Source organism: Heterocephalus glaber, unplaced genomic scaffold, assembly GCF_053883595.1.
Source record: "Heterocephalus glaber isolate CG9 unplaced genomic scaffold, H.glaber_assembly_v1.0 deba00001444, whole genome shotgun sequence".
NCBI lineage: Eukaryota > Metazoa > Chordata > Mammalia > Rodentia > Bathyergidae > Heterocephalus > Heterocephalus glaber.
In genome coordinates, this window is record NW_028258297.1 from 19277622 (window position 1) to 19305039 (window position 27418).

The 27418-nt window shown below is 38.6% G+C and overlaps 1 protein-coding gene and 1 pseudogene across 8 annotated transcripts in view; both read left to right on the forward strand.

The window, feature by feature from the left end:
- Window positions 1-27418, forward strand: part of Plcz1 (phospholipase C zeta 1) — a 560968-nt gene that overhangs the window by 185093 nt on the left and 348457 nt on the right. The window lies entirely within an intron of this gene.
- On the forward strand, window positions 5479-7207 carry LOC101700753 (coiled-coil domain-containing protein 181 pseudogene; annotated as a pseudogene).

Consider the following 27418-nt stretch of genomic DNA (forward strand, 5'->3'; position numbering starts at 1 on the left):
TTACGAGTTCATAATGTTTAGCCTCTAATTTTAGTGTGTGACATTGTTTAACTGTTTGGCAACTGAACATCCCTAAGTGTGGTGACACATAAAACATACATCATATAAGTTTTTAAGAAAATTGGGGCTGGGGATTTAGCTCAGTGGTTTCACCACCTGCTGTGCAAGCGCAAGGACCTGAGTTTGATCCCTGGTACCAAAAAATAAAAAAGAAAACTACTACTTGACTGGCTATCTCACGCTGGGTTGACCTGTACCTCTTATCACAAGTAGCTGGAGTGCAATAGAAAAGCAGATACCTGAGTCAAAAAAGATCATTACCATAAACAATATCCTAGAAGACTTGTACACCCAGAGTGCACAAAAATATATACCATGAAATAACAATGACTATCAGTTACATGAAACCCTTCATCCCTTAATTTTGTTTTGTACCAAGAGCATTTTAAATAGAACCTTGTTTTCTCACAGAAAACTTAGACCATGACCAATGTATACATATCACAATATGTTTAGCAATGTATTTCCCACAAGGCTATGGAAATTATTGGGGTCCCCTTTGTGAACAAAGGCTGGAATAAATTTTTTTTCAGGCAGCCGCTCCTTTATTTACCAAGGGGAGTCCTGTCATGTAGTTTTCCTAAGCCCAAGAGTCTTTAATTATCTTAACAAATTTTTAGATGACCTATGAGAGCCAGATCATAACAATTAACACATTATTTTGACCAATGAAAGATTCCCAAGTTATACATAGACAATAATATGTACTGTATTTCTAAAACCAGTTGACATTATTTGGATCATCTGGCAACCTGGGGGAACCATGTCTTTAATTACATTTATCAATAAGTCAACTTGAGTTATAGGCAAACATCTTAAAAAATCCAAAATGCCAAAAGAAAAAAGCTCAAACATAACAGCTGTACATGTTGTAACAAATTGAACAGACAGACAGACACACACATAAGGCAACTTGTGTGTAAACCAGAGTGCACTCAGATGTATTTGGCCAAATTGAATCATAATAACTTATAATTCTTCAGTGGGGGTCCACTCAGGCCAGGTTTGCATGTACAAGAAATGAGATAACAGTCTTTGGAGCTAAGTATGACTTCCAAACAGTGAGGGAAGAAGGCCTGTCAAGGCTCCAACCTGTTGTGGTTGGTGCAGATGTCTACTTATGACAGTTTTTTTTATTTTGAAAAAAAACAAAGGAAAAGAAGGGATCCCCATCTATCCCTCTTGTTCTGTGCCCAATCTAAGGTATCCCTTAGACTTTATCTTGTCCAGTGCCAATGGGAGATAGAGGTGCAAGGAAGTGGCCAGAGCCAGGTTAGTTGTTCTTACCATTCTCTCTTTTTTTTTTTTTTGGTACCGGGGATTGAACTCAGGTCCTTGCACTTGCGCAGTTCTTACCATTCTCTAATTTTGCTTGAGGGCTGAAAGACAGATAAATCTGAACTAAAACTTTTACCTTTATTTTTTGAGAGTTTCAGGATTAAACCTAGACTAGTTTTCTATATGGCCCAGAATAAATGAAGGTCAGCTTTACTCTGGAAGGATTCCAGGGAGGGGAAACTTACAATTCTGGAAGGCTTGTCTTGAAATCCAGCAGCCACAGAAGAGAGAAGTACCTTAAATCAAACTGTGTTATTTCTCAGGTGCAGGGCAGTGGAGAAGGGACAGAAGAGTGCCTTTAAGTATGGGACAAGAACTAAATCTTCACCATCTCAGGTGTAGAAGGACAATTAAGATCAGGAGCTTTTCTAGAGTGGATCTGCAATCCTTACCAAAACATGTCTCCAGAGACAAAAGCTATGATTGACTCCCCACTGCATTGCCAAGCAGAAAAATCAAACCAATAAGCAAAGAACCCAATGGTTGCTTTTTTCCACTTGAAAGAGAATGAAAGTGTTCTAACTATATTGTTTAGGTCTTACCCTTTTAATGAATTACTCTGAATCTATAATATCTAATTTATGATTGAAATACCCTATAGGCTGTTGAGCAGCTCCCTGATGTTGGAGAAACACTCCCAAAGCCATGTCCCACCTTTTATTAACATACAAACCGAAACAGTGTCCTATAGTTAGGCACTTAGAAGTGCTTGTTTAAACTTCTAGAGTGCGGTCTGGGAATGAGGTTCCCAGGTGTCTGTCTCTTGTGCTTTTCTATAAGCTAATAGAGGGGTCACACAATCTCACTATATCCTGCTATCTGAAGGCCACAAAAGCCTGTAATTTCCAGGAATTTCCTTAGCTGTTTTAGAGTCTTGGGCTGTAGAAAGGAAAGAATTGGTTTAATTCTTTCTTCTCCCAGTCTTTGGGTTCCCTAAGATATCATAAGGCCTAAATATTTTACCTCAAGACTGCAAAGCTGTGCCTTAGATCTAGAAACATTGTTATCCTGTCTGTTAGAAAATTTAGCAGAGCACAGGTGTCTTGGCTAGAAAGCTGAGGGGCCACATAACACTATACTATCTACATACTGCAAGACTGTCACTTGGGAAAAACTATAATATTTTCTTTTATCAAATCAGGATCTAGGGATGTCCTCATCTTTTTTCCTGATAAACAGTTGACAATTTAAATTAACTGAAGGGCTTAGTTCTCATATTTCTTAGACCTTCAAGAATACATGCCTGAAAATGTCTTCTATTTAATCTCCTATCTGATTGGCAGGCCAGAGGGGGCCTTGTATAGGAACTGCTTGTGTTCCAGTAGGAACCAGTTGTTCCCCTGGCTGCCTGTCTTTTGAGCTTTCAAAATTAAGATAATATGTCTCTCTATATAGTAGCAGCTTGAAATACTAATTGTCTCTCATTAGAAATCAATGTTTGATTTAAGAGCAACATTACATCTTCTTAATCTAGTCCATAGGTCTGGGTAAATCCTCTAAAGACCTCAATGTACATATCAAGATCATCTGAAAACTTTCTTAGGTCTCATTTGATCTGTCTTAGATCACTGAGAGAAAAAGACTCATGAACACATGTAGTTCCGTATTTGCCATTTACTTCCTGCAAGGGTTGTTGTCTTTGAGGGACCTGAACAATTTAGCTAAGGATGAATATAGCCTCAGAGATTAATCAAGGCTGGCCTAGAAACTCCACCCTAAGCACCTGGTGGTTAGGGGGAGGAGTAGCCTCAGACTTAGAGGTGCTGAATGTCTTAAGGCTGAGGTGCCTCTTATTTTTCTATGGCCCACATTTACATTTGAACACAAGCAAGAATTACTTAAAGAAAATCTCAACATAAGATGATTTTGACCATTTTTTCTCTTTTACAGTATAATTCTAATTGTGACATGGTATCATAGTACTTTCCTCTGTGTACTTGGCTTTAGGAGGTAGGCACACCAGGCAAGGGTGTAGAGAAATACTAAATTGCTCCTTAATATATTCCAAAGGAGTAAGAGGTTCAGATATGGAGCTCCTAATCTGAAACAAGAGAAACAAATATGGCATCCCATAAGTCTCTGCTTGATTCCTGTGCCTCCTAGGACATCCCCCAAGGTTTATACCACTCCAGGGTAGGTAGCTACCTCTGGAGAGAGAACCAGAAAATAAAACTGGACTGGACTATCTACCCTTTACCAGCGCATGATCTTATCTTCCTCAGGTAACTCATATCCTTACTCCAGTAGGTTCTCAAAGTGAAAGTTACAATAGACTTCAGCCATAACAATCATGTTTAGAGAAGGAAGTATTGCTAGCAAACCAAGAGATTTAAACCACTGCTATCTAGTTCCTTGAAAGAGAGAGAGGAAAATAAGTCAACAGTCAAATTAGGGCACTTTTCCTGCAAAAGAGATCATCTCCAGAGATGATAAGTCAGAGATTCTGCCCTAGGCCCTAAGGCAGAGAAAGTTCTGAGAAATTTCGGTTGTCTGTCCTGTCACTTAGGTAGCTTTTATTAGCAGCAATACAAGGCTACTCCTTTAAGGTCCATTTAAAATTCACTAAGAATTTGAAACTCTTAGGTCCTCCTAGCAGCCACAATCTACATAGTAAAAGCACTCATATGGACTTCCTATGGATGCATGAATGAAGAGAAAGGCTGGCTAAGATAGTCCCATATTCTAGTCAATGAGTAAAAACACCAATGCAAGTTACTGATTGCTATTCTCCCTAGTGTAAGACAAAACAGTTGATGTGAGTTGCCTTAGTCTGACTTTCTGGAAGGAGGAGTGTTCTGACTACCACGGATTTTCAAATGAACTCCCAACAAGTTGGAGAAAAGTTTAAGTGGAGTTTTAAACTTACTAGCAGAGAGAAGAAGCCCAGATAGAGCTCAAACTGGTTAAACATCCCAAAAAATTATCATACAGCATTTTATAAGTCCACAGTCAATGTTCCAAAGTCCATAGCTATCAGAAAAGGCATTTTTCTCCCCTACACACATAAATGACGAAGACCTTGCCTAGATGGGAGAAAAGGTTCAGATATTTTTACTCTATCAAAGATTTGTTTTGTACATTTGTCTAGAGGTCTTACTAGTAGTATAGAAAGCAGTCCAAACCTGTAGCTCAACTCTTAATGGAGGCTTAAGAAAGGGCTCTGATGGCATAGTTTCAGATCACTCTGAGACAGAGGATATCTGGTGATCACTGACAGACTTCCCCTTTCACCGCACTGAGAAGTCCAGAAAGGGACAAGATGTGGAGATTTTCTGCTGATTATGCAATGGGCTGTCAGGACCTAGTTTCTTCTGAGGGACCTTTGGGTATCTGCCAGAGGGTAGCCCTGGCCATGACCCCTCAGTTGTCACCTCAGTTTCTGCTAGTTCTATGAAATCAGAGATCTTTCTTTGAAAGGAACCCAATTGCCTATCTGGTCAACATTCCACCCGCCATTGGTGTCAGTGGGAGTGGGGATTCACCAGAGGGCAACTGGAGAAACCTGTCCTCTGCTTTGAGAGTGGCAGCTGGCCTAAAGGCAATTACTAGCTGGCAGAGTAACCACTGTTTGGCATTCTATAAGGGACAGATAAAAGCCTGAACTGTCTTTATCTGAGACCATTTCATAAAAGACCCATTTTACAACATTTTTAAGCAACTAAGTCCAAATGCAACACATGCAAAACAAGAATAAAATGTAGGGCCGGAGATTTAGCTCAGTGGTTTCGCTGCCTGCTGTGCAAGCGCAAGGACCCAAGTTCAATCCCCGATGCCAAAAAAAACCCAAAAGAATAAAATGTAATCTCAACAAAAGACAATGGATAAGAAAAACAAGAAATTTGCAAACATTTAAAACACACAACTTAAAATTAAGACACTTTTGAAACAAAAGCCAAAACAAAGGCCAGAATTTATGAAACAGAAACCAAAATCCATGAAACAAATAGGCAGAGCCTATGAAACAAAAAGTTACAATCTATGAAGCAAAAAGACCAAAGTTAGAACCTACGGAACAAAAGTAAACTCTTACCTCTGACCAGTAATCTTGGTGGAAGACCTCCAAAATGATATAGGGGGAAGAGATATAACTCCCAAAAGTGAATTCATGTTCTCTAAAAGAATGAATTCTAGGGGTTTCCTTTGCCTCTGGGTCAGAGCTTAGAAAGTCAAGGGAGAAGAGCTCCCCCAGCCATCTCTGTGACCCCAGCCATTGCATCTCACACAGGTTGGCAGGCCTATAGCCAAAGTGATTTAGCCTGCCTTGCAGCTAGGCAAAGAAATTATTCTTTAACAAACTGAAAATGAATGAAAATAAGGATACTGATTCAAGAGAAAGTGGAGAATACGAAGACAACTTTGAAAAGGACCTCGAGTGGTTAATTAATAAAAAAGAAATTGATGCCAGCATAATAGAGATGGCTTATGAGAAGGAAGAGAATATTAATCAGGAATTAAAAGAAAATGAAACAGAAATGGAACACACCAAACAGCTTTCTGATCTCAATAAATCTTTGAAGGATGAGGTTTCACCAAGAAGAAATGACTTTATTTCTGTCCCAAGTATTCAGTCTTTGGATCACATATCAGATTCAGATAGTGTAAACTCCTTTCAGGAATCCAAACTAGAAAGTCGGAAAGAACTGGAGGAGGAAGAGGATGAGGAAGGAGAAAATTATACAAGCTAACAAGCTTCTACAGACCCAAGAACCCGTGGATGATAAAAAGAGAACGAAAACTTAAGTTCAAGGACAAATTAGTTGATGTGGAAGTTCCTCCACTGGAAGACAGTGATGCTTACAAACTTATTTTGAAAATGAAAATAATGTGTCTGGAAAACTATCACAGTTATATATTTCCAATGAGTTAGGGCAAGAAAATGTACTTCTGTCACTTAACTGAAGGAAGCTTTGAAGGAAACAAGGATATGAAGATACTGGTAAAGAAAGATGGAAAGTTTGAACTTCTGAATTTACAAGATATTGAAAGCCAGGGGTTTTTGCCCCCCTCAGTAATGCTAATAGTACCGAAAATGAACCCCAACAATTGTTACTCAGATCTCCCAACTCATCTATCAATGGTGTCAAGAAAGAAGAGCACACAGCAAAGATTCAGATTACTCAGTCATCAACAGGAGAGCCACTGGCTTATGTCCCTCAGCCACCACCCAACCCCAAGACTCATCCACGCTCTGCTGCCACCTCAGATCGAAATAAAGGCACTGGGAAAGGTCATCATCAGACACAGTCTTCCAGTATATCTCCAGTGACCTCAACATACTCTTTCCCTTCAACAGAAAGAACTCCAGAAACAGCTAGAAAAGAAGAGAGAAAAGCTTAAGAGAGAAGAAGAACAATGGAAAATAGAAGAAGAGAAACAAAAGAAAAAAGAGAACGACATGGTCTTCAAAGCATGGTTGCAAAAAAAAAAAGAGAGAGAAGCTTCTAGAAATGTGGAGAATCCAGCGAGCTAAGCAAACTGAGGACATGAGCAGCAGACAAGAAGACAGAGATCTGCAAGAAGCTTTTCAATTATGGCTTAAGAAAAAGCCTGAGGAGCAGATGAAAGAAAGTCAGAAGAACTAAGAAAGCAGGAGAAATGCTTATTCTTCCTCAAAGGAACAGAAGCCTGGGAAAAGGCTTTTAAACAATGGGTAAGAAGGAAACGAATAGAGAAAATAGCAGAGCAACAGGCTGTTGAAGAGAGAGCTAGTCAGCTACGACTAGAAGCAAGGCGTTCGAAACACTTACAGAACTACCTGTGTAATATGTCAGAAGCCAAATCTTTTCGCTGTACTGATTGTTGTAACTGAAGAAATCTATTAAACATCTGGCAGCTGCTATTATCAAAATTTTGGATGTCGTTTTTTATGGTTCTTGTGTCTTGGTAATACACTAAATTGTGAATACTCTAAATTATGGTATTTATCTTTTGGTGATACTGTTATTTTTAACACTAACAAAATAAATTCAATTTTGGAATAAAAAAAAGAATGAATTCTAGGATCAATGGAGCTTAAGAGTAGGAAAAATTTATTGAGAGAAAGAAAGCTTCTGCCTAAGAGAGACAGGAGGGGGACTGGAAAGTGGGTTACCTCAAAGATCTCACTTTTGATTACATTCATATTTTGTGGTTAACTTTTGGTTACATATCCAAAAAGCCATTACCTAAGACAAGTCACATTTACTGGTATGGTTCCTTCTCAGAGTTTTATTGTTGTAGTTTTACATTTATATTTTTGATCCATTGTCAGGTTTTTTTCTTTTGCAAAACCATTACAATTTACTACTATTAAGATTTGTTGTTGATATTGTTATTTTGCTGTATTGCTGATAGACTTTTAAATTGAGAAATAAGAATTATATTTATGGTCTACACCATGATGTTTTGAAATATGTATACATTATGGAACAGGCATATCCAACTAATCTACATTTACTTGTACATATTCACACATACACACATATGTATATATACACATATGTTATATAAATATATAGTGTATGTATGTGGGGGGTAAGAACACTTAAAATCCATTCTCAGCAATTTTCAAGTATGCATGTATTGTTATTAACTATAGCCACTATGTTGTACAATAGGTCTCTTGAATTTATTTCTCCTGTTTAACTAAAATTCTGCATCCTTTCAACATCTTCTGATGTATCACTTATGTCCCTAGCCTGTGGCAGCCACATTGTACTTTTTGCTACTCTGAGTTCAATATTTTAGGCTCCACATGTAAGTAAGATCATGTAGTGTTAGTCTTTCCATGCCTGGCTTATTTCACATACCATAATGTTCTCCAGATCCATTCATATTGTTGTAAATTACAGTATTTCTTTCATTTTTTTAAGAATGAAAAGTATTCTGATATATATATATATATATATATTCATATTTCTTTATCTGTTCATGTGTAGATGAACACTTAGACTAAATCTTGGCTATTATGAATGCTTGAATAAACACCAAAGTGCAGATTCTCTTTGACATACTGATTTCATTTCCTTTGGATGTGTACCCAGTAGTAGGATTGCTGGATGGTACGGAAGCTCCACCTTCAATTTCTTGAAGTACTTCTATGCTGTTTTCCATAGCAGCTGTACTATTTGCATGTCCCCCAAAGTGTGTGAGTGTTCTCTTTTCTACACATCCTTGCCAGAGCTTGTTATTTTTCTCTTTTTTATCATAGGCATTCTAATAGCTATAAGGTGATATCTCATTGTGGTTTTAATTTGCATTTTCCTATTAGTGTTATTGAGCATATTTTCCTTTATCTATTGGCCATTTGTATGTATTTTCTTGAGAAATGACTATTCAGGTTCTTTGCCCTTTTTTCATCAGGTTGTCTTCTTGCCATCGAGTTGTTTATACAAGTTTTGGGTCATTCCTTATGCAACTATTGTTGTGGCTGTGTCTAGATGTCCCCCCAAAGCCTCATGCAGTCATAGATGGGGCTTCTTCAGAGGTGGCTGGATCTACAGTGTATGATGCTGGGATTGATTCATGGTGCAATTGTAGAATCAAGGGCACTAGGATTAAGGGTGTGAGCGCTACCTGCCCTAAGAAGCATGGATAAAATGTAATGGATGGAAAGAGCTGTGATCCTCCCTTGTTGCTTTGCTGCCTTCTGCCCACCATGAACTGTTTCTCCTCTGCGATGCCCCTCTGCCATACCACCCTGCCTTACAGCCAGCCAATTATGGACTGAAACCTCTACAAACTGTGAGCTTAAATAAACCTTTCTCTCTTAACTTGTGGGTGTTGGGTATTTTGTCTCAGCAATGAGAAAAGTATCTAAGACAAATTTGTTTTAGATGTTAATCCTGTATCAAATATATGATTTGTGAGTTAAATTTTGTGTATGTTGTAAGGTGAGACTACAGCTTTATTTTTGCTTATGGCTATCAGGTAGTACCAATGTTATTTCTTGAAAACACTGTTCTTTTCCCATTGTATTATCCTGGCAGCCTTGCTGAAATCAATTGACCATATATGTCAAAGTATATTTCTGAAACATGAATTCTCTTCCATTGTTCTATATATCTTTCCTTAGCCAATAGATAATTTATGATTTTACATCTTAAAGATTTGTTTTAACCATCTTTATTCAATTGGCAGTTTAGGGTCTGGCAGTTTTGCTGCCTTTTGTGAGGTGGATTTGGAAGCGGTGTTCTGAAGAAAGTATATTATGAAAAAAATTTTTTAGACAACAATTTGTGGTCATTTGCATATCTCAATTTCTCCAATAAGATGATTAAAATACAGAGTCACGAGGGAAGGTATCAGCATAACATAGATCTGTCAAAGTGCTCACTTTTATCAGAAGAGTTTAAAGCATGCATATATATATATATATTATATCTATCTCTCTCTATATGTATTTGCAGTTATAAAAATATAGGTCACTTGACCAAAAATATACATTCCCTAGAAAGAGTAAATATCCCTTTACACGGGATTTCCTCTGTATTGAAAGAACTTAAAATTCCAGCAAGTAATGATTTACATTGAAAGAGTATTTTATTCTCAAGAAGCTGAAGCAGATATTTTGCTAGGAAAATGATCCCTGGTGGTGGGGGAAATATCCTTTTTTGCTTCATTTATTTGTTAACTTCCTATTAAGGACTTAGAGCTTATGGGGCACTGTGTGACCAAGGCCTTAGGCCCAGTTTTTACCTTTGAGATCTTAGTCACTAGCCTGGAAGAGATTGATACGCATTAGACTGTTTTAGTTTGAAATGCTTTGCTGCCAGTATATGTTATATAATATAAGGAAATATTTGAAAGACTTTAAAATGGGCAAGAATTGTATTTCTACTTGCTAAAAAATGTGTTGTTAGCACAGTCAATTTATTTAGAATCTGACATTTTGCTTTTTAAAGCTTTAGGATTTGCCATCCACCCATCCAATGAATATTTATTGCATCTCATGTTACTGGGAACCACACAGGGCCCTGATGATACAAACAATGAATAAAATTGATAAACTTCTCTGTTCCCGTGTAGCTCACATTCTGTTGAGGTCTCAGCAAAACCAAAAATGAGATAAATATGTAAAATCTAATAGTACTGTGTGTAATGGAGAAAAACCCCACAAGGGATGAAAATCAGTGACAGGGTTAAGAACATGCTACCCCCAGAATATGCCGCCTTGACATAGAGAATACCCTAAGCTGCAGGAATCTGAGAAACAGGTGCAGGAAGGACTCTGACCTCCTGACTTCCCTGACGCTGGCAGTAGACTCTCCTGGGACAGGTGCCCTCCTTATATTTGGAGGAATGAAAAGTCCTTATCACTGAAGATACACAAACACTGATAGGAATCTGGACAACAGTGCTTGCTTAGTTTTCCTTCTTTAACTACCCTTAGCTAGTCATACCCTTCTATCATATAATATTTTCCTACAACTTTCTGCTCTTCACTGAATTTAGTATAGAAATGCATGACCATAACCATCTTTCTTTTTTTTTTTTTTTGTGGTCTTGAGAATTGAACCTAAGGCCTCATGCATGAACTTAACCATCTCTTCAGATCATTTCCCTAGGAATATTCCCGTGTAGTTACTTAATAAACTTGTATACATATGCATTTCTCTTGTTAATTTGTCTAATTTGCAAAATCCAGGAGGGTAGGGAACGAAGGAATTTTTTCTCCTGTGTATGTGAGTTTGCCTGTGGATGTGTGTTTAGGTGGAGTGGTTGGTGAAGCATTTGATAAGATGGTCAGAGAAGGTCTCACCTAGAAGGTGACATCTGTGAACTGTTTAGCCTTAGTTCCAGACCCCGTAAGTGTCCCTGTCTTCTACTTGTCACCTCTATTCTTCTGAGACAGCCTTTTCATGGACATCCATTTCCCCAAGTACCATGCCCAGAGTTCTGCAAAAAATGACTTTAAAATCTCTGAGAAAGATTTTGCTATTTTAGAATTCTTCTTGCATTTTGAAGCATTGTTTTGACACCTTGGAAAAGGTGTTACTCATCTTTTAATAAAACTAGGTGACTGTACCCTGGAGTTCAACCTCACCTTTTTTTCCTCTAAGCTAAAAAAACTTGCCAATCTAAAAGCTTCTGGATGCAGTTTGAATTCAGCTTTGAGGGTAAACTGCTCTTCTGTTTTGGGAAAAATCTCTGGGCTAAGGCTTTTCGATATGCAAACGAAAGTTTTCTTTTAAAAGTTCTTTTCCTCCTATTCTACTTGAGGAAGGCCTAAAGATGGTGCTGTGACTGGAAGCCAGTGTTTCAGCTGGAGATGGTGCTCTGAATAGTCATGAAATTTGAGTGAATCCTTTTTGTTTTCTTTACAGAATTTCTTCCCCTCTAAATGTAGACCCCCTAATCTCTGAAAATTGTTTCTCTGGAGATGGCATGTGCACTTTCAGCCATGTCACTGTCCAAGCATTTGCCAACAATTAGAAGGATAGATACTGGTGCAGGCTGGGGCTGAGGGTCTCTGAGGCTGCAATAAGGAACTTAACCCAACTCTTTAAAATAAGTAGAGGCAGGGGAAGGATATATTAGAGGTAGATATAGGATGCACGCAAGAGTGGAGTGCGGGTGCTCAAAGAAATGAGGCACAATACAGTTGGGACCTGGGGATCTTATGTGTTTTGGGAGGTGGAAATCTGTGGAATTTGATAATCTATAGTTTTAATCTTAGTCTTAGTGAGTTGGAGAGGATGGCCCACCCATAGTGAGATAATGGTCTGCTCCTCTGGGAAATCCCAAAAGAGGGGTCCATTCATAGGTGAAAGAGAACCATTTGCAAATAAAAAGGAATGGGAGGATTTTGTTATTTTGAAGGAAAAAAAGTAAATCAGCCGGCCTTATGTTTTGAAGCTGCAGTGTTTCTTTAAAGTACCATTTTAAAAAATGTTGATTTCCTTGTCTCCTTCCTACCTAGCTTCTAGCTTTCTTCTATCCTTCTTGAGTACCACTATAGAAGATAAGATGCCACAAAGGGAACCTGAGCCCTGCTGTGAGTTCCTCCATGTTGTGGAGAATGCTAGCCTTTAGGCTTTGCCTTGCCCTGAGTGACTCCATTTGAGTGACTCCTGAGTGCTTCACTTTGAGTGCACAGGCTGAAGCAGAGTGACTTGATAACCTTTCTATGCAAATAACCACCCATAGCTGGATACACCAAACTTATCAATGAACAACCCCCAGCTGCATGGCACAATCTTAAGACACAAACTTATAAATAAATTAATTGTACTAATAAAATTCACCACCTGTAAATGTTTTATTGTAGACAGGTAAGTTAATTAGATATCTTGCAGGCAGTTGGACAGGGCCGTCCTCAAAGTGCCAGCCCTCAAGAAACTAAAAAGGCGAGGAGCCAACCTGGAGAACAACTGAGGCACCACTTCACATTATAAATAGAAGAGGCACTTTATAACATTCACATTATAAAAAGAAGAGGCTCTATTTCCCCTAGAGATAGCAGTGATTGATATTTTAAATAGGAAATTCCTTGTATGTGACTTGTTTTCCCGTTTGATCACCATTTAATCAATATTACTTGAGTGACTGTAATTGTAATCTTATGAGTTGGTCATGGTTTTGTCTCAACTCATGCCCACCTTGTAAATTTCCATTGGGTCTTATAGCTTTGTCCTACTTTGTACCCATTTCACCTCATGGCTTTGCTGTATAAAACACCTTTGAAAAGTGGGGTCACTGGGCAACCCACTTTCTGCTCCCTCTTCTGTCTCTTAGAAAGCTTTCTTTCTCTCACCAAATTTTTCCCACTCTTAACCTCCGTTGCTCCTAGAATTCATTCTTCGATTTTAGAGAACATGAACTTGTGTTTCAGGTATCTAGCAGGTTTGGGAGGTACATCTATTCCCCCTTCAAATTAAATCATGGCTACATGAACACATGATAGATCAAAGCCAAATTGTTAATTGGATTTTGGGGTTTTGTAGACTCTAGGTTGTTGATGTCCTGAACAAAGAATTGGACAAGACATATTAAAAAGGTAGTGAGGTTTTACATTTATTAAAAGTAGAGCGAGAGAGGGCCACTGGGAAAGTTCAGAGTAGTCAGGAAGTAATTAAGGGCAGTGTCTTTTATATTCTTTATTCTTCAGGCTGACTTCAGAACTAGGCTGTCCTATCAGAAACCTGCTTGATTTCATGCCAGAAGAATTGAATATAGCTCTTTCTCATTGGTCCCTGGTGCAGGGCTTGGAAACTGTTCTGTACCTGTTTCCTGGGTCTACATGATTGACAGGTCACGCCCACTTGCTCACTCTATGATTGACAGGTCAGGCCCACTTTTTTTTTTGGTACTGGGGATCGAACTCGGGTCCTTGCGCTTGCGCAGCAGGCAGTGAAACCACTGAGCTAAATCCCTGGTCCTCAGGCCCACTTTTTGCTCAACCAGTTGGCCTTGCCCTAATCTCCTGCTTCAATAACAGAGAGAACCAGGCCTTTGAGCTTAATGAACACACCAGACCAAAGAATGATGCACCTGTCCAACTTGGATTATAGGAAAGGAATGGCATCCAACCCTGGGTTGTGAGGGCATCATATACATTGACCATCAACTCATTAGACCCCCTGGTGAACATGGTTGACATGTGATACACTCTGGTTCTCTGTGTGTCCTTCCTGGGTCTCCTTCAATTCATCTCTGTCTCCCCAGTACAGCCTACTTGAATTGTTTGCCATCCAGTCTTAGGCTGTGAACCAGCTCTGCTGCTCTCAACAACACTCCCATCTTAAACAGCTCTGTCTATAATCTTATCTGGCCACCAGTGGTGACTTCTCACATCTCTGTGGGCGCTCTCTGCCTTTGCTTTCAGTTCTACCTCTTTATATCCTGCAGCCCCTGTTAAGCTGTTCTCACCTATCCTGGAACCTGTGTATTATTGTGTGAAGCATGAGGTGTGACTTGAGTGTTATAGACATTAGTGATTAAGATTAAAAAATGTGCTATTATGGAATTATAATGGATTATTCTTTAATAACTCTTAGGGCAAGATCAACCTCTATAGGATTGGAGCTTGTATACCTCCTATAAATTACTGTTGCAGAGAAACAAAAATTCTTGAAGACAAATTTTTAGATTCCTACTGTCTCTGACTCAGGCAGCAGTTTTGCTTGGACTACAGATTACTGACAGAGTTCCTGAACCACCTCTGTCTTGTGGAGGAATTGTGTGAGCCAGATGAGAGCTCTGTAGTTGAGTTTGTGTTTTTAGGTTTGTTAACCCACAACTCCTGAGACTGAGAGATCTCTGAAATAAAGGGTTTATATGACCATTTCAGATGCCAGTTGGGAATAGGAGCAGGACTTGGGACAGATTCCTGCAGCTACAGCAACCAGGCTAGACAGCAGCTGGAAATAAGTCCACTGGACCCAGAGCCAAGAGTGCTTTTATAATGAAAATTTGGGAAAGGAAAGCATATATTATTTACATTGACCCTACATTGGCTGTAGATAAGAGAGGTGGGATAATGTAAAACAAGGAAAGTTGGAGGACTAGGGAATAGACCTTGAGAAGTACTTATTATTTCTGGACTTGTTGGGGTGATCAGTCTAGAAAGTTTATATGTAAACAGGGCCTGGTGGTGCCTGTTGGTCAGTCACAACTTGGGATTTAAGTCAGAGTTGAAGATTTCAACACAGTGTTTTGTTGGTTTGGCCTGAGGCTGCTATCTGATCCAATTCCCTTACCTCTCCTCCCCTTTATCCCTGGCCCTAACAATTAAAGTGAGAGACCTTAGTAAATGTCCACCTTTTTAATACCTCACAAAGGGGATTAAATTCCAATACAAGAAGGCTTGGGGGAAACTCAAGCCATAGTCAAAGCATAGTATCTGCCTTCTTATGTTCTACTCTTCCAGCCTGCAAATTAAATTGACAAAAGACAGACTAGCAAAAGAGAAGATAGATTTTTATTACAATAGATATGTAGACGTTCACAGAAAAATGTGACTCAAAGAAGTGGTTAGGACTTGGGATTGTAGGCCTTCTTAATAGGAGGAGAAGAGGGGGCGATAGGGCACTTTTGGGAGAACAAATGACTTCCTTGGAGGTACACAGAGAAAAGATACTTATGGAAAGAACATGACTGAGAAGATAAATGAACCCTTGGGAAAATAGTTGGGTGATATGATAGTTTTGTTACAAGGTCTGTTTGGTGTGGTGCCAACTTCTTGCTCTTGGCAGAAGAAAAGATAAGAGTCACTCCTAGGAGAGGATTTATGAAAATGGTTCTTTGGGAGGCTTTGCTTTTAGGCAGATAAGAAATTTTAGTCACTCAAATGTTATCAGTGCAAAATAATTTTTATGACACCAGCAGGTTATTCTAAACTTCTTTGGCATTTAAGCCACCTTGTTTTGTTTGTCCTTTAGTTATCTTCATGTCTCTGTTAAAAACACTAGTCTGGGGTTTGAGCTGTGGAGAACTGGGGATGGGATTCTTCTGTGCTTAGGAGGTGGGAGTGAAATTATCACTGTCATCCCAGTGGGGACAGGAGTGCCCAGCAGAGGCACATTCTCATGAAGGAATCAGAACCTCTAGTTCAACAGGGTATGGCGAGGGTATAATTTCTGAAACTGAGACTAGTGGGAGCCCAAGTTATTATTATCTAGCATTAAATACCATCACTTTCTTTTGGTATCTCAGGTTTATGAGATCGGTGAGATTTATTTGATCAACAAACATTTATTGAACTTCTAACATGTATCAGGTGGTATTTTATGTATTTGTGTTTTATCAGTGAACAGAGCAGATAAAGGTGGTTGACCCCCATATATTCCAGTGTGGGGAAACAGAAATAAGTAGCATGTTAGAAAATGATAAGAAAAGCTAGAGCAAGTGAGGTAAGGGGGTAAAGGGATCAGGAACACTGGGTGAGGAGTTGTTGTTGTTGATAATGATGATGATGATATATATGTTTTTTGCAGTGTGAGGACCAAATCCAGGGCCTCATGCCTGCTAGGCAAAGTTGACACCCAAGTGAAAAACTGAAAGAGGTAAAGGAATCAGCCATTGGTTGTGTAGGAGGAGAGTGTTGTATGCAGAGGAAATTGCCAGTGCAAAGGAAACTGAGGTTGGTGTGGTAGGCTGAAAATGGCTCCCCATATATGTCCCTGTCGTAATGCCAGAATCTGTGACTGTCACTTTATATAGCAAAAGAGATTTTGCATATGAGATCAGATTAAAACTCTTAATATGGGGAGATTATCTGGATTATTCAAATGGGCCAAACTACTGTAATCATAACTCTCCTTATAAGGAGGACACAGAAAGAGCCAGAGTCAGAGGATGTGATGATGGAAGTAGAGACTGGCACGATACACTTGGAGCTGAAGGAAGGGGCCACAAGCCAAGGAATACAGGAGGCTGCTGGAAACTGTAAAAGCACAGGGAATGGCTCTTTCTCTCAAAGCGTCCAGAAGAGCTGGCCCTGCTGACATTTTGGCTTTAGCCCAGTGAGACTGGTCACAGATTTCTCACCTCCAGACTTGTAAGAAGTTAAGTTGGTGTTGTTTTAAGCCACTGTGCTTCTGCTCGTATAACAGCAATATGAGGAGAGTAATAGAGTATGACTGTGCCTATGATTGCACAAGTAGCCAAGAGGCTCGTGTGATGGGGAAGGAAGTACTGTAATGGTAACAGAAGAAGTCAGAGAGGTAAAAGGAATGGAATAGACTCATGGGTTCAGTTGAGTTTTTGTGCAGAGGAGTGAAATGATCTGACTTTTACAATAGACTGTATGTATGTGTGGGTCAGGGGAAATTTGCAGAGGCATGGGTAGTAAATGGTTTAGGAACCCAGTTCAGTAACTGAGGAGAGAAATGATGATGGACCAGATAAGAGAGGTAGCAGTGGAGATGGCAAGATATACTTTCCAGATAAAGCCAACAATCTGTCCCCACAGAGTAGACATGGGATATAAAGGAAAGAGAATTCTAAATTATATCTTTCCTGTCACTGAGACATGAGAGCTGGCATCCACAACTTAAAGAGGGAAAGGTTTACTTTAGCTCACTATTTAGGGGGATTCAGTCCATGGTCAGCTGGCACCAAGGCAGAAAAATCATCGTGGAGCAAAATCTGCTTAGTTCATGGTGGCCAGAAAGTAGAGCAGGGGAACAGTGCCAGAGAAGAATGGACCAGGGGCCATATGGTACCCGCGGCCATACTTCCATGACCCAAATACTTATACCCAGAAGTGTTGTATGTCAATCTGCTAGATGTTTCTTAATCCAATAAAGTTAATATATCATGAATGAAGGATATATGCTGCTGGCCTGAACCATTGCAAAGATGGGGTTGGCAGGTAACTAAACTGAGGAAGCCCACCAGATAGTCTACAGGTTTAAGGCTCGAGATATGTATTAGACATCCAAGTGGAAATAAATATGAGAAGGTGGTCAGATATCTAGGATTGGAATTCTGAGGATGTTCTGGGATGGAAATAGGAATATGCAGTTATTGACAATATAGATGCTGTTGAAGCATGAGATTGGATGAGATTGCTGATGGCGATTGTAGTCAGGGAAGAGAACTATAAGGTTCTGCAACTTTCCATCCTTCAGAGGGTGGGAGAAGAGGAGGATCAGCAAAGATATTCAAGAAAGAGCAACCAGTGAGCTAGAAGAAAAAGGAAATATGTTCTTATCCAAGTGACAACAAGCCCCTGTGCTTTAAAAGGAAAACACTAGGGCTGGGGATTTAGCTCAGTGGCACTGCACCTGCCTCGAAAGCGCAAGGTCCTGAGTTCAATCCCCAGTACCAAAAAATAAAATGTTAATAAAAATAAAAGTAAAACACTAATGCACAGCCAAGAGGACAGGTCACTTTTGGCCATCTCTCCACAAGGTCTCTTGTTTTTGCACATCTTGTGAGCAGAGGTACTGCTGTCATTCCAGACTCTCATTTGTGTAGTGGAGCCAGGTATGGTGGTGCACACCTGTAACCCTAGCACTCCTAGAGGCTCAGGCAGGAGGATCACAAGTTTGAGCCCAGTTAGGGCAACTTAGCAACTTTGGAAGATGCCATCTCAAAATAAAAAATAAAAAAGGCCTGGAGATATTACTTAGTGTGAAGGCCTTGAGTTCAATGCCCAGTAACACACACACACACACACACACACACACACACACACACACGAAATATTTGTGTAGTGAGCAACCTTAAAGATAGGGATAGTCGCAGGGAGCAGGTCTGTTTACTCTTCAGCATAATGAAGATAGTGCCTTCCCAGAGCAAAGTTCAGGCTGGCATGTTTCTCTCATGTGCAGCACTGGGGATCCCTAGGCTTCCATTCCTCAGCTGTGTGCAAACCCAGCTGGGCCCCTGTGCATGGCCTGAGGGGCATGAGGAGAAGGGGAACTGGCAAAGTTGGGGCTCAGGCTTCCATGCTATGAGAAATCAAGTCCTTTGCCTCTTACCTGGCAGACTCCTGCCTGCATCTGAGATTGTGGCAGGCTAGTTTATTAGTGTGCAAGTAGGGTAAAATCCTAGGTCCTCTACAGATTCCTTTCCCCTTTCTCCTTTCCCTTCCTCTTTTTTCCTTCCTTTTTCTTCCTCTTCCTCTTCCTCTTTCCCTTCTATCTCCCCTCCCCTCCCTCCCTTCTCCTTCCCTTCTTTCTCTCTTACCCTCTCCCTCCTTTTCTTTCTTTTTCTGTACTGGAGGTTGTGAGTACTGAGTTATCTCTGCAGCCCTTACATTTTTTTTATTTTTAAATTTGGAAACAGGCTCACTAAGTTGCCCTAGGCGGGCCTTGAACTTGAGATCCTCTTGCTTCATCTTCCTACATGGTGGGATCACAAATGCCATCACAGTTCTTGATAGTCATAGTTCAATTATTTGCATTTGTTGGCACTTGTCCTGCTACACAAGAAGACAACAAAACACTAAAGCATTTGTATACTAATAATTTTAAAGGCAGGCCATTTAAAATGTATAATATATCACCCTGCCTTCTAAAGTAGGAAGGCTCTGAAATAATGTTTGATGTTCCTGGGTTTGGTGTATGGCTGGGCCCTGATGGCCTACTGAGTTATATGGAGTTGTCAGTGTCTATACTAATGATTCTCAAACTGCTCTACACATGAGGATCACCCAATATGCTTAAGAAAAATGGACTTCCTGCCCTTCACCCTCAGAGATTATTAGGACAGCTCAGACTCTTACCTTTCAAACAAATGTCCAGATTATTTCTAATACCAGCACTTGAAGCCCACACTGCAAACTTCACTCTGGGAAATGGCTCTGGATTAGCAGAGCTTGACCTCTTCTTTTTGCATTTCATAGGATAGCCTCTTCTTTACAGTCAATTGCAAGCTATTTTTCCTAACAGTGTGACTGCATCTCCCTGTTTCTCACTCTGCTTTGTATTTCTGTGCCCTAAGAAAAACAATAGCCAAACTTTTTAGAATTATGTCTAATTAGAGTTAAAATAAGCCTTTAAGCAAGACATTTTCTCAGTGCACCATGTGGCCTTTGGTGCAAAGCATGTATAACTAGATTTGAACTTTGAACTTATTTATTTATTTATTTATTTATTTTTGAGACAGCGTCTCACTTTGTAGTTCAGGTTGGCCTGGAACTCATTATGTAGCCCAGGCTGGTCTGGAATTCACCGTAATCCTCCTGCCTCAGCCTCCTGAGTGCTGGGATTATTGGCATGTGCCACCACACCCCAGCTAGTTTGAACTATTTAGAGTCCTTTTACTCTACTTTTTTGATTAATAACTATTATCACAGCTAATGCTGCCATATAACTGCCCTCTGCAAAACTGAATTTATTGATTCCAATTCTGTCCCCAAAATAACTTGAAGCAGCTTTTGCAACATCAATGAAAAGGTAATAGAATAGAAATAGGAAATCAGACTGATGGAAAAGTGGACAATGAAATGATTCTACATGGGTTATTGCCTTATTGAGCCTTGTACTTTTTGTGAGATTCCTGGCAGTCCATGCAAAAGGAGAAATACAATAAGCAACCTGTTTCTTCTTACCTAAAAAAAGAAATATAGTTCTCAGAAAAGAATAATTTTTCTTGGCAGCATATTCTATAATATATCTGACCTGGGAGTGACAAGTTTTTCTTTATAGGAAACACTGAATGATAAATTTGATAACTTGTGCAACAATTAATTAATTATTTTTATGGTGATCAAACCCAGCATCTCACAGGTACCGGGCAAATGCTCTTCACTGAGCTACACCCACAGCCCTTAACTATTTTTTAAAGAGCAAGTGCAAAGGCAAAATGGCTTTTTGACCATTTCTTATAGCAACATTTCATGGATGCAGAAGGCATCATTAAAGCATAATCCAGTCAAAGCCATGTGGTGAGGTGCTGAAGTCCTGTCCTCCAAGTCTGTATCACTTTGGTAATTTAATAAAATGAGCTCTAAGTATGTTTATGTTTTGCAGGAAAAATGCTTGCAGAGATAAGAGTCACATTTATTTTTTAGGATAAATGGCTCATGTAATGTGGTATTTCTCAATGAGACAATTTAAATATGATCTCTAAGCTACCTATACTTTGACCCAGGGGTTTTGTTCACGTGACCCATTTCATGCTCGTTTCTTACATAACAATCTGCAGATGGTCTCTATGGATCCTGGCTGGTTGGGACTGTGGTTTCCTAGATCGTTGTTCTGCTCACCACACTGATTAAAATCTTACTACTTTTAGCTTAATTCTGAAAACTTTAGGAGAGTCTTGCACTTTTACCATTTGTGCTTGTGTTGTGTGTTTTGAACACATCATCCATCACACTGTCCTTTGAGGAACTGCATAAAAATTACTTCCTTGGCTATAAGAGATCATGCGAACCAACTGTGACTAAAGAAGGTGTTTAGATATGAGCTGTCAGCATGGTTTGAAACACCCAGTGAAGGATGGAAATTGCAGGTACAGCAAAAAAAGTCTAACATGCCTCTGAACACAAAGCTAGGGAAACAACAACTGCAAATATCAGCCAAACAGAGTAATTTTAGAAAGTGAAGGACCAATGTGCAGAAATTTCACAGTAAGTTAGAAAATAAAAGCAAGCATTTGTCTTTGTGAATATCCTGCTTAAATTCGAACAGTTGGCTACCCAGAGCTTTATGACATGTTACATCAGGATAAAAATTTCTGCTAGTTTCAGATTTTTACTGCTATGGGTAGAAATAAACTCTTCAGTACATATTAAACTATTTTTTGTTATTGTGGTTAAGTGGATTTTTCTTTTAATAAGCACCAATCAAATTTTTTCTTAGAGAGAAGATTTTTTTCTAGATAGAGTAATATTTAACATTTTAATTGGAGGGCCAGCACAAAATTTCTCACATTTCTATTTGAGCAAGATTTCCTGTGTGATCTTGGTATACTTTTTGCCATTCACCAGGAAGCAGCATAGCAACCAAGGTAATTATATAAACATTCAATGTAAAAATATTCTAAGTCTGTATAATTATATAATAACATAACACACTAAGCTGTGTTTTCAGACTATCTCTTAGACATTCTAAGTTCTTATACATATGTGTTCTGGGACATACAAGAATCTCAAGGTAAAGAGGAATTTTAAAATTGGCAACAAGTTTGAAAGTACTGTTTCCAGATTTCTCAGTTGGTCCCTTGAATATTAAAATGCTATAGCAAAAAATAAAAATTTTCCACTTCTCAAGAAAACATTTTATACTTCCTTCTACACAGATCATTTGAATTAACTGGATAAAAAATTGTCATAAATTCTTGCTGGGCATGGTGGCACATGCCTGTAATCCCAGCACTTGGGATGCTGAGGAAAAGGATCACAAATTTGAGTGTAGCTTGAGCAATTTAGTGAGAACCTGTCTCAAAATAAATGAAAAGGGTTAGGGATGTAGTTCAGTGTACTGTCCCCTTAAATTCAATTCCTAGTAAAACACACACACACACACACACACACACACACACACACACACACACACATTCTAAATTCTTTTTACACCCTCAGCAAACAGGTTAGACATTTTCCGGAGTGCCTAACTGTGTACTTAAAAACATTTTGGGGCTGCCACGGGGAACAAAATAGGGATTTAAGTGGCAGTGAACACAGCTTCCAGGAGCTCAACCTGTCCTCTTGTGTGAGTCCTTACTAACTCTTGGAAGCCAGGGCTCCTGGGAAAGAGCCCCAGTTGGCCAGTCAGTAGAGAAGCAAAGTAATAAAGAAAATGATTTTGTAGGTGGGTGAGATTGAGTGATAGATGAAAACCAATATACATTAGCAGGTGGCAAAGCAATCTGTTTTTCTCTTTTCACTTTTTCTGATTTATTGATTCAATCAGTAGTTGTGGTTTACAAATTGAACAACAAAAGGATGAAGGTTCAAAAAAAGCTCTTTCCAATTAAATAGGAGACTTAAACAACCAAGAAGAGTAATGGCTCAATTTGATTTTCCTTTTGACAGTTTGGTGTTAACTTTGTTTTTCTGTACTAGATAAAGGTAAATGGGAGCTCTTTAAAGCCAAATCATGTTTAAAAATAAGTTACTATTTATTAAGTACTACTATATCCTTTTAATGAAGATAGCATCACAGATGTCTTAAAGTTTTTCTTGAGCTAAGTTTTTTTGGGGGATACTAAAGACTGAACACAGTACCTTTGCACTGAGCTACATCCCCGGCCCACTCCCTCCTTCTTTAAAAAAAATTTTTAAACATGTTCTTGCTAAGTTGCTAAGTTTCCTAGACTGAGTTTGACTTTGTCATCCTTTTGCTTCAGCCTCCCCAAATGCTGGCATGTGCCATCATGCTTGGCTTCTATGTTATTTTAATATGGTTTTCACCATTAATAAGAACTAAGAAAAATATATAAAAACACTATGTAAAAAAGTATTATGCAAAAGTATGCATTCTATTCTTTTAAGATCACAATACCAGTATATTAACCATTGATAGTTTTAATTATCTTTGTTATGAAATTTTGCTTTATTTTTTCATAGAAGAGTGTTTTTATATTTTCTTTATTAATATCTATTTGCATTACATTTTCAAAAAGACAAATTAGAAAGCACTTGGAAGAAAATTAAAATAATAAACATTCAAAGATAGGTAAAAAAAAAAGTATCGTTCTATTCTGCATCCTATTATGAAGGTAGGTTGGGCATCCTATGCTGTGCCCTCTCTAGCTTTCCACATTAACAAGACTGAGGAGAGCTACTTGCTTAAGGTCATGTAGCTATTAGCTAGTGTGGGTGATCCATGCCCAGGTTTGTCTAAGCGGTTGATTTAAACCCAGGTTTACCCAATTTCAAGGCTGCAATTTCTTCCACGAATTTCCTAAATAATGAGCTCGCACAGCTTTAGCTTGATTGATTATATTGGAATCAACTAGGCAGAATGACTTCATTGTAGAGCATGTAGAAAAGTAGTTAAAGGGGGTGACTTCATCAGAGATGTTCAGGAGAAGACAGATTTGCTCCAGAGAAAAGTTCAGAGTTCCAACATTTAAAGACCCACAGGAAAGAGGCTTTCCTTTTCAAAGATCTCAATTTGGGATAGGGCAGGGTTTCCTAAATTCACCTCATTATAGATCTCATGTGATGCTTGTTAAAGAAAAATATAGATTGTTTGACCCCTCACCTATAAGACTACAATTCAGTTGACCTGATGTGGTGGGACCCAGAAATCTGTGTTTTACCAACCTTTCCACTTCCATCAAGGTTGTTTTATGACCAGAAAGTTGAGAGGAAACATTGCTTGAAAATGATGGCCCAATAGTGTGAACTCGTAGAGTCAGAGATATGTATGTTTAAAAAATAGTTTCATTGAGATACAATTCACCTATCATGCAATTCACCTATTTAAAATATACAATCTAATAGGTCTTAGCATGATCACAGTTGCACAACCATTGCCACAGTCAGTTTTAGAGCATTATCACATAAAAAAGAAACTCTAACAATTAGTGGTCACTTTCCCTTTCTCTCAACCCCTACATCTTCTTCACCTGAACCCTGGCAATCATTTACTTCCTGTCTATTTTTGCCTTTTCTGGGTATATTATGTTGTAATTATATATCCTTTGGACAACACTCCTTCCTTCAACTATCCAAGTCTCTGGTAACCACCATTCTGCTTTCTACTTGTATGCAATTAACTGTTTCAGATTCCACACATGAGTGAAATGCTACAATATGTATCTTTCTATGCTTGATTTATTTCACCTAACAGAATGTTCTCCAGGTTCATCCATGTTGTTGTAAATGAAGTATTTCTTTCATTTCTGTACAGCTTAATAGTATTTCATTATGTACATATACCATATTTTAAAATCCAACTATTTGTGGAGGCTTCTGGCCACCATAGCACTGCTCCCAGTGCAGAGGAGGTGAGCCTCATGGGCATGAGCAACAACCTCACCCCCCAACGAAATGGGGAGACATATAAAGAAGCCTCAAAACCACACTTTCACATCACCTCCAGCAACCCCAAAGGGAAACGAGATGAAACACTCTGATACTCAACCATCTAGAATCCATGAACTGACAACAGAAGAGAATCTGGAAAAAATGAAATCATAAATAATTTCTCACATAACAGCAGAGATTGTGCCCATAGTGAAAAACATGCTTAATAAATCTAGAGAGATCAAAGATAAAAAAATAGAGGAGATGAGGAATATGATGGAGTCCCAACATAGGAAAAAAATGGAATCCATAAAACAGATGCAAGCAGATTTCCAGGACATTAAAAACTACACTGAAGATCTATGCAGCAGAATGAGGCAATACAAGGACAGAATTTCAGATACAGAAGAAAAGATTGCAATTAGTGACCAGGAAAAAAAAATTGCTTTAAAATTATAAGGGACCGTGAGAAATCAATCCAGCAGCTATTAGACAATGCAAAGAAGAATAACATAAGACTGATTGGAGTCAATGAAGAAACAGGAGAGAGCGCACATTACATAAAAAAATGTTCACAGAAGTAATGGCAGAAAACTTCCTAAGCAGGTCAAAAGAATTTGACATACAGATAAGTGAGGCGTATAGGACTCCAACTAGCCTTGATCAAAAGGAATCTACATATACGAGTGGAATAGTTAAGATTCTAGAAACCCAACAGAAGAACAAAATTCTACAAGCAGTTAGAGAAAAGAAACAAATCACATACAAAGGAAAGCCCATCAGAGTCACAGCAGACTTCTCAACACAAACCCTCAAGGCAAGAAGAGCTTGGAATGATGTACTTCAAGCCCTAAAGGAAAATAGCCTCCAACCCATATTGATGTACTCTGCAAAACTATCTTTCAAAATTGATGGAGAAATGAGATAATTTCATGACAAAGAGTACCTTAGGAACTTCATGAAGAGCAAACCAGCACTCCAAAAAATTTTAGACAATATTCTAGGAAAAGACAACAAGTATCAAAATCTCAGGAAGCCCAGCAGAATAAATCCATCGGGCATGACAAGAAATTAAATGCAAAGGGGGACAATCCAACAAAGAGAAACAGTCATGACAATGATAATTCAATACCTATCAGTTATAACCATCAATGTTAATGGTCTCAATTCATCAATTAAAAGAAATAGACTGGCAGAATGGATCAAGAAACAAGATCCAACAATATGTTGCATACAAGAAACACACTTAATTTAAAAAGAAACTCATAGACTTAAAGTTAAAGGGTAGAAAACAATACTCCATGTGACAGGAACCAAAAAAAAAAAAAAAAAGCAGGAGTACCTATCTTCTTTGCAGATCAATTGCATTTCAAACCAACACTGATTAAGAGAGACAAAGAAGGACAATAAATCCTTGTAAAGGGAACAATACAAGAGGAAGAGATGACAATCATAAACATATATGCACCAAACACTAGTGTGCCCAACTATATAAAACAAATGCTAATGGACATGAAAAGTCAAGCACTAATCCAATAGTAGTGGGGAACCTCAATACCCCCTGTCACAAATAGATAGATCAACTAGACAAAAAATAAACAACCAAATACTAGAACTGGTCTTGGTAAATGGGGAGGGATGGAGGGGTCGAAGGGAGGGCAGGGGAAGGGGGAAATAATAAGAACCAAGAGAGATTATGTAAAGGTGCAAAGTTCCAATGATGAATGTCATTATATTGTAGACCTAAAATGTACCAATAAAATTAAATTTTATAAAATCCACCTATTGGTTAATGAACACTTACTTAAATTGATACTGCATCTTGTCGATTATGGGCAGTGCTGCAGATGTCTCTTTGACATACTGGTTTTATTTCCTTTAGATATATATACTCAGAAGTGAAATTGAGGAATAATAGGGTTTTTCTATTTTTAAATTTTTGGTTTAGCACTGTGGATTGAACTACCTCACACTGAGCTATAGCCCCAGCCCTGTATTTTTATTTTAGGTCAGGGTCTTGCTGAGTTTCCCAAGCTAGGCTAGAACTTGGAATTCACTTGCCTCAGCCTGTTGCATAGTTGGGATTACATGTGTGCACTACTGTTCCTAAAGTTTTTAAAAAAATTTCTATAACAGCTGTACTAATTTACATTCCTACCAACAGTATACATAGGTTCTCTTTTCTCCACCTCCTCACCAGCACTTATTGTCTTTTCTCTTTTTCAAAATATTAAATCTACCATTCTAACGCAGTGAATGATATGTCATCATGGTTTTATTTGCATTTCCCTAATGATTAGTAATGTTGAGCAGTTTTTCATATACTTGTTAATTATTTGCATGTCTTCTTTTGAGAAATGTCTATACATTTTTTGCCCATTTAAAATAGAATTATTTTACTATGGATTTGAGTTCCTGATCCTGATACATTTTGGATATTGACCCCTTATTAGATGTATAGTTTAGAAATATTTTTTTCTATTCAGTAGATTCTCATTCTGTAGATTGCCTTTTCATTTTGTTGATAGTTTCCTTTGCTGTGCAAAGATTTTAGTTTTTGTATTTGTCTATTTTTGGTTTTGTTTCCTTGGCTTTTGAGATCATATCCAAGAATTTGTTGCCCAGACCAATACCATGAAGCATTTTTCCTGTGTTTTCTTCTAGTTG